Here is an 8,448-nt window from a genome sequence, read left to right on the forward strand (position 1 = left end):
TCCCGTGGTCACCCCAGGCAAACAGAGGCCAAAAGGAAAGTGTGAATAGGTGTTGGTCCCACCTGCTATTTTTCTGAGAAAGCAGAATCCCCTGGGAGTGAAAATCGTCAGCTCAGCGTCTTGATTTATGAGTCACCCCAGAGCCACCCCTACAGCCGTTCCAGGCCCCCATCAGCAGGCACTCACAGAGTCAGAGCTGGGGACTGAGTCACCAGTGCCATTTCTTGGAACAGGTGTTCTTTGGCAAAACTCCGGGGAGGGTGCTCCATCCAGCTCACCTTCTGAGCAGGGAGACAAGGCAGCCGGTGCCAGGCAAGAGGTCCATTCCTGTTGAGGAATGTGTGAGGCGGGGAGTTACCATGGCCCTAGACCCAGGGACACTGTAAGGATTTAGATCCAGGGATAGTTTTGTGTTCTACTTGCCAAGCTGGAGATCAGTCCTCCTGGCTGTGCACAGGAGCCAAACAGCCTTCCAAATAGGTGCTCTTTAGCCAGCAATTGGACCTTCCGGTTACACCCATTATTGCCACCGGCAGAAAGCAAGTACTGGGACTTCACGAGGAGGAAGATGCCAGAGAGGATGTCCTTGTGTGTATCTGCGTGCTTGGTTGCGCTGGGTCTCGTAGATGCCACTGTGCCCTGCCGTAGGGTACCGACCAACTGCACGCTGAAATCAGCATTCTCTGCACCAGCCTGCAAAATGAAAGCCGTTCCTCTTTGCTTTCTGAAATAGAAAATGCCTAAAGAGCAAACCCTTGAAGCGCCCACCAAGCCTGAGCTCCCCAGGCTAACATTCCTCGGATCTAAGACCGGAGAGGCCCCCGCCTATCTCCACCCAGACACTGTCTCCTCCGACGCCGCTCAGAAGACAGCCGTGCAGTGCTGGGTCCCTGGGGTAGGACTCAGGGTTCCTGCAGCCGTGGGCAATATCTGGGTGAGGCAGCATCTGGGGCTCTGAGCTGTTTTAACACATCCAACACACCCCACAGGCCCAGCAGGCCGGGTGGGCAAAGCTCCTACTGTCCGTGATGTGTGGGAGAAACTCTGATAACCAGTTGGGTGAACCGTGCTTCATCTAGGGCTCTGGAAGGTGTAGAGGTCTCTTCGTTACTCACACGGCCACACCCCACTCTGCCTTTGCTCTGGTTCTTTTCCCAGCCACGTCCTTTGAGGCAGGGGCAAGGCTGGGTTTGAAGAATAACTGATACCCAGGAAGCAGATCCTTGCAAGAATAGTGCACAAACGGCAGCTGGGGATGAAACTCCATTGGTAGAGTGCCTGTCCAGCGCGTTCGAGGCCCTGGATTCATACCCGGCACCACGTGGGTACACTGAGGAAGATATGTCCTCCTAATACTCTATAGGTGGAGACGAGAGGACCACGAGTTAAAGGTCAGCGACTGGAAGGGCAGTCTGGGTCATGTGAGGTCCCAGGATCCTGTCTCAAATAGCTAGTGTCCAAATCTAGTGTCTCTTGTCATCCCAGGTTTTCCTTCTAGAAATCCCAGCTGTGTCCAAAGTCTGCGGTGTCCATCATTGCGCTTTACCTCCGAGCTCTTGACTCTTTAGATGGTGGTGTTATTTCTGTGATCCGTGTGGCCAAAGGGCTGTCGTGAGCAGATCTTCCCGGACTGGCGGGAAGATCCTTTCAGGTTTCCTGGAGAAAGCTGCTCTCCCAGCCTACAGAGTGTGGCTGTGTGCATGTTCAGTTTCTGGAGATTAATTCCCATGGAAATTATTTTCCAAATGAAGAACACACATAAAGGCCATCTTTGTGCAGAGTGGTCATGGAACTGTGGCTTTGATGCTTACGAAGGAATTAGCTAGGTGGTGGCCGGCGCACACCTTTAATCCCAGGACTCAGGAGGCAGAGGCAGGTGGATCTCTGTGAGTTCGAGACCAACTTGGTGTCCATAGTGAGGTCTAGGAAAACCAGGGCTCCACAGAGAAACTGACTCGAGAGACAAGCAAACGAATAAGCCAAAAAGAATACAAACGGTACAACATATATTCAGTCCACCCAGTGTGAGTGCCCTGAGAGGGAACTCATGGTGACGGCCAGGGCATCAACCAGAAGGGGCTGGATGCCTGTGGAAATACGATCTGGATTCAGAATTCTTTTGGTTCCTGTTCGCCCTCCTCCTCACAGCACAGCCCAGATTTTACTGTCCATCCAGCACACTGACACCCACCCCACTTTCATTCTTTCCCACCAGGCTGCACCAGTTAGCTTTTCCCACTGGACCGCGGCTGATAGGTTGACTTTGATCAGAGAATATTCAAGAGATGCTCTCATGGCCAACAGACAAGTCAAGTCATCCATGGTCCGTCTTCACCTCTCTGAGTTCTCTACACAACCAAAGAAGCCGAGACCTCGTGGAAAGACCAAGCCCAGGGCTAACCAGGAGCCAAGCTCGCTCACTTCCATGCCCTGGTGATGCCTGGAGATACACTCTGGGGTACCAGTGAGAGTGGGGTGGGATGCTGGCACCCTGTGGCTTGCCCGTTTTGGTACCGTAGACTTCTGTGACCTGTTGAGAGACGTCCTGAGCCTTTGCTGTGGCGGACGGTGCACCAAGAGATGAGTGAAACTTCTACATTTTCTGAGTCAGGTGACTCTCTGGAGATGCAGGGGTCAGAACAGGACCCCTCGGAGCCCTGATTAAATCACATGTTCGTCTTTGTCACAAGGCTCTGTGCAGAAGGTTGCTTTTCTTTTGTATTGCTTTTGCTAGAGGCCGTCCAGTTCTTTTTAAGAAATAGCTGCTAGCTAAGAAGCTGGCTGTCACCCACCCTCAATGGCAGGCCAGTTCCAGGATGGTTATCTGCTTGTCTGGAGATGCGGTAGTTTTTAACTAGTCTCGGAGGTGACGATGGTTCATGCGCCCTACTAACCAGTCAACACCATTTGGTGAAATTCTCTCAAGATTTCACACATCTTGAACCCAAATATAATGTTGTTTATAATCTCTTTGATCTCCCTTTGTATGTCTAGACCAAATACATCGCAGTCAGTGAACAACTTAATTTGAGTTTTTAAAAGCTTACATTACACCCAAATATACATTTATGTTAAAATGCACGTGTTATTTCTATACTAAAAATGTATAGTTAAATGGTGACGTTGGAGACCCCTTTCCTGGATGGAACAGGCCTGCGAGGGAAGCCCACCACTGCCCAGTTGGGCAGTACATGCCTACTGTGTCGTGGAACCTTTCCCAGATGGAGCGGGCCTGCTGGGCCGTCAACTGACCTGGATAATGTGAAAACCAGAGAGGACTCTGCTGCTCCCTTGGGGAGTTCTGCACAGAGCTGCAGAACCTCGGGTGCTGGGCACAGACATTGGAGACCTTCTGGGGCCCTCTCCCAATAGCCTTAGACACCCGGTAGTCCCGGAGCGAAGCTGTGCCCTTGGGCCCATTGCTCATCTTTGAACTTGAAGGTGAGTGACTGAGGTGTGAAATAAATAAGCCAAATACCTAACAACTTCCTCAGAAGGGATCCTGGGGTTTACTAGCCAATCTAGCTGACTGTTGGACCTCATGGGGCCTGGACATGAGGCCCAGTGTATCTTCCTAAGCCTAACTTGAATTTGGTGAAGCCTAGTGCAACTTTCTGAGCCTAACTCAAGTTTGAAGACCTGTCTCTGGCTACCCGACCTAGACCCGCCTCTGCCCAGCCACTGCTAACGTGGCAGAATGTTATTGGCCCTTGTTCCTTGCTCTGCCTTGGCCCAGCCCAGGCTTCTTCACCCCCATCACAACCCTATGTAAGTCCCTGCTTGATGCCATTCAATGAGTTCCTGCTTTGACAGACTCCCGACTCAGTGGCTGTGCTTCCCCCCCGACAGACTCCCGACTCAGTGGGTGTGCTTCTCCCCCTGACAGACCCCCGACTCAGTGGCTGTGCTTCCCCCCCTGACAGACTCCCGACTCAGTGGGTGTGCTTCCCCCCCTGACAGACTCCCGACTCAGTGGGTGTGCTTCCCCCCCTGACAGACTCCCGACTCAGTGGGTGTGCTTCCCCCCCCCCCGTGACAGACTCCCGACTCAGTGGGTGTGCTTCTCCCCCTGACAGACTCCTGACTCAGTGGCTGTGCTTCTCCCCTGGTGCCCAGGCGGGAGGGCTGAGTGACCACTCACCATCCCATTCAGCCCCAGGGAGAGTCCGGCAGGTCCAGCTCTGCCTCCCCGCCCCTGCTCTTTCTGCCAGAGAATCCAGCAGATTGGTGACCCATGTAAGGATTCACCCTTTCTGCCAGAGAACTGGCAGCTGACCAAGTAAGTTGTACGTTCACTAAGAGATTCTACCTTTTCAAAAAATAAGGCAACGTAAATAAATACTCCTTCACCGAGAGCATGTGTTTCCAAAAAATAAGGTGAAGTAAGCAAATCCTCCCAATGTGGCTAACTAAGAGCTAACGCCAACATGTCAAACTGGCTCGCAAAATTCCTAAAAATTAATCGTGGGCTCTTGCAACCAAAGTGGACTCCAGCTCACCACTGGCTCTAGCCCAGTCCAGCGAGACTGAAACTGACCCAAGACAGAATATTGGCTCTGGAGCTGGACAAGCCTGAACAGGATGCCTAGCACACTCCAGTTCCCCCTTCTATGTCTCCGAGAGTCAAACCCCATTTGTACATGGGAGCCAGTCCAGGCTCCACCCACTGAGGACAACCGGCTCCTGCTTGGTTAGTGCGGGAGAGGGAGGTGACATTCCACCACATGCACCTCTGCGAAGCATTTTCTGTGTGTCCGCGTCTGTCCTGAGAGCTGGGAGGAACGCAGGAGGATTGTGACCTGCTCACACACGGTGACGAGCAGATTGGCACCTCGTGGTCCACTAACTGAGGAAGAGAGCAACGTGAAGCCATGCTCTGGACATCTGATCCAGCAAGGTGCTGAGAAAGTACACACGAGAGCACACATGTGTTTATTTATGTGTGTGTATGGATGTGTGTGCAAGTGTTTGAGGTCACAAGAAACAATTTGAGGAAACAGCCAATCTTATCTCTAGCAGCCTTTATACTAGTCACAAATAATTTGCTTCGTTTCATTAAAGGACTCATTTGTTAACTCCGATGTCCTGACGGATTGGATTGTTGGCTTGCCGTCCTTGCTTGCTGGTTTCCATTAAAGTTAATGTTGAAGAAGGAAAACGTGTGATGGACCAGTCAGGACTTCTCTGTCTTTAATTCCCAAACCAAATAAAATCCCACTCAGCGGAAAGTGGTTCATTCTCCCTTTTCTCCTGCTACCCCACCAGCTGCCATTGCTTCCTTCGTCCATTTTCTGCCTTTTACCGATTTACTATGTTCATTCATTTATGTAGGCATTCAACTAAGCAGCTGGCTAGTCATTATGGGCACATAAGCCCGTCATAGGTATCCATGGACAAACAAACATTTTCCGTTTTCATTTCGTTTGAATAGGAATTTTCTAAGCATTTTACTCAAAGGAAGCATGTGTTTTTCGTGCAGGGAAAATTATTAATTTCAATATTCATAGAGGATGAAAACGCTTGTATTACCTTGGGCTTGGCCAAGATGCTGTGTGTGGCTTCTTCTGTCCAGGAAGGCTTGTGGTCCCGGTTGTATTTTATCCCCATTAAAGTGCAAGTCACATGGGCTCCCTATCTGCTTCCTGGCACTCGCCGGGTTGCTTGAAAGCAGGCGATTGCAGGAATGGAGAGAAAAGGCCATATGGGATCTCTGGCTGGGGAGAGGAGACGGGCCTGCCACAGCTTCTTGTGCCGCCTGCAGAACTTGGTACCCCACCTCCCTAACGAGAGTGAATGGGACGTCATTCAGAACCGAAGGTCATGATGGAAAATTAAGGACAGGGCAAAAAGGGAAAGGCATAAAACTAACTGCAAGGCTGTTTTCTGATTGGGGATCCAACAGAGCAAGTGGAGGGTCCCCTTGGGGTCGAATCGATTTTCTGCTCTTGCACCCCCCTGCATTCTTCCCACATGCGTCTGTGCCCGGGGGACTGTGACAAGCTCCATGCTGCCTGGGTTCGTGACCTGAGTCCCCTGCCTATATTCTGGTTCTCTGTGGGCTGGGACCAGCTGCTGTCGCCTACAGTATGCAGGGGACCCCGTCTGCACGGCTCTCATACTGCAGCCTCACGCTCCTCAACTGCAGCTGCCATTTGCTGCAGGGGGGGGGGGGGAATGTGTGTGAGGGCGGGGTGGGGGCGCGAGGTGGGGGGCGCAGGGCAGGGAACTGGTCTTCCCTGAGTCCCCATGACGAACACTGAGAGTAATAAGTTCTGACTGCAATAATCCTTCCAAAAATGAAGCAATTCTCTGCAGAGCCCATCCTCCTATCGATTCTGCCTACAAACTAAGTAGAAAAATTGGAGCCTGTTCTTTCCTTCCCCGTCCAGGCTAAGCAGTGACAGTGGCCGAATCAGGGAGAACTGGCAATCAATGAAGGACCTGTCAGAGGCCTGTTCTACAGTGGGGACCTGCCTGCCGTGGGGAGTGGGGTTATTTCTTCTTAAGTGTCTGGTATCCGTGGAAGAAAAGGAAGGAAAACAAGGTGTGTTAAAAATGGCTCGCAAGCCTCCGGATGTTCTGTGAGGCTGCTGCTGCCTGAAAACAAGCCTGTGTCAGGGTTTCATTCCAGAAGATCCCCAGATACTAGAGCCTGAGAGAACAAGAGGCAGGAAGAGAACAGGGAAGGGGATGAGATGACAGGAGGCAGGGGACAGAGAGCCCTGCTCCGCTGAGATGCCAGCGTCACGGATACGAGCACCGAAGCTTGATCCCCGGAAAGATGTTTTCTGTTAAAGAAGCCTCTGCCGTTCCCTTCTCTCACCAGCTCTCTTTTCTAGGGATGCGTCTTTTCTCCTGCTGCTCTGTTTGCTGGAATGCCCGTTCCTTCCCATTGTAATCCACCTGCTCTGCGGGGCTCATCCCATGCCCTCTGCCCTGCCAATCCTTCTGGGTATCCCAGGGTAAATGTATAACTGTACAACCCCATCACTTTCTGCAGTTTTGTAGGACCTTTTTCATATATATATGTGTGTGTGTATGGTGTGTGCGCGTGCACGCACTAGAATGACAGGCACACACTAGAACGGTGCTGTGGTGTGTGTGTGGTGGGTGTGTGTATGGTGTGTGTGTGTATGGTGTGTGTGTGTGCGCACGCACTAGAATGACAGGCACACACTAGAACAGTGCTGTGGTGTGTATGGTGTGTGTGTGTATGGTGTGTGTGTGTGCACGTGCACTAGAATGACAGGCACACACTAGAACAGTGCTGTGGTGTGTGGTGTGTGTGTGTGTGTGTGTGTGTGCGCGCGTGTGCGCGCACGCGTACAAGAAAGACAGGGACACACACACCACACCTGGCTTTTCACGCGGTTTCTGGGGATGCAAGCTCAGGTCCTTATGCTGGCACAGCAGACATTGTGCTGATCAAAGCTGTCTCCCCAGCCCGCTAAGCATTTTTAGGGTGCAGTTAAGTAATGCTGTGCATACCAACATCGTTGCCCAGTTGATCCCCAGGTCATCTTAGGAAAAACTTAACCCACTAGAACCTGTTGCTTAATAGTTTACTTGTTAAAGACTTTCTACCTAGTAAGTCCACACTCCCTGCTCCTCAGCTGGGACAGCCTGTAGTTCTTTCTCTCTAGAAGTTTGGCTGGTCTAAGTATCTCCTAAGAGAAGCCATACAATAGCTGTCTTTTGTTACTGGCTTCTTTCACCAAGCACCAATTGTCCTTACGGCCTAGCCATGCTCTAGCCTGGTGCAGAATTGCCTTCTCGTCCAGGAATGATGATTTGGCTTGTTTTCTACAGACACACATAACATGCTGTCTTATTGTTAAGATATGTATACAGTTTTATCATCTTTATAGGGTTCGAAATTTCTGGAGGAGAAGATCTCAGTCTGTAGTTTGAGTCTCCATTGCATTTATTAACCTAGTGCAGGGCAGAGAGAGAGCATGTGCCATCTAAACTTGTATTGAGAGAATCAAAAACAATTTCTGCCATCTTGTCTCAACTAGATTCTTCTCACCTTTGATGTCCCCACACCATCCATAGCTCTAAGAGGCAACAGGAATGTAAGGCTATAGGTACACCAGGATGTATTCGTGTCCCTGATTGGACCTGATGGGAAATATTTAAGCCGCTATAAAACTTGATTCAGGACCATTTTTTCCCCCTAGGAAACCAGAGATGGACCTGGCCAGAGCCCATCTGCCTGGCCAGTATTTAATTAAAGCTTGCTTAAAATTTGGCTTCAGACTGTGGTAGACGTCTTATTTCTGATTGGTGGGTAACAGTAGTACCCAAGTGGGTGGTGGGTACCTTTTCCATGTACTTATAGCATGGTGCTTATAGAGGGTCCTGTGTGTCCTGTAAGGGTTGGGGAACTCTAGTTCTGAATGCTCTTCCCTGGTCTCTATTAAGGAGGTGGAAATTTTCCCAGCCTTA

This window comes from Myodes glareolus, chromosome 19 (genome assembly GCF_982192425.1).
Source record: "Myodes glareolus chromosome 19, mMyoGla1.1, whole genome shotgun sequence".
Classification (NCBI taxonomy): Eukaryota; Metazoa; Chordata; class Mammalia; order Rodentia; family Cricetidae; genus Myodes; species Myodes glareolus.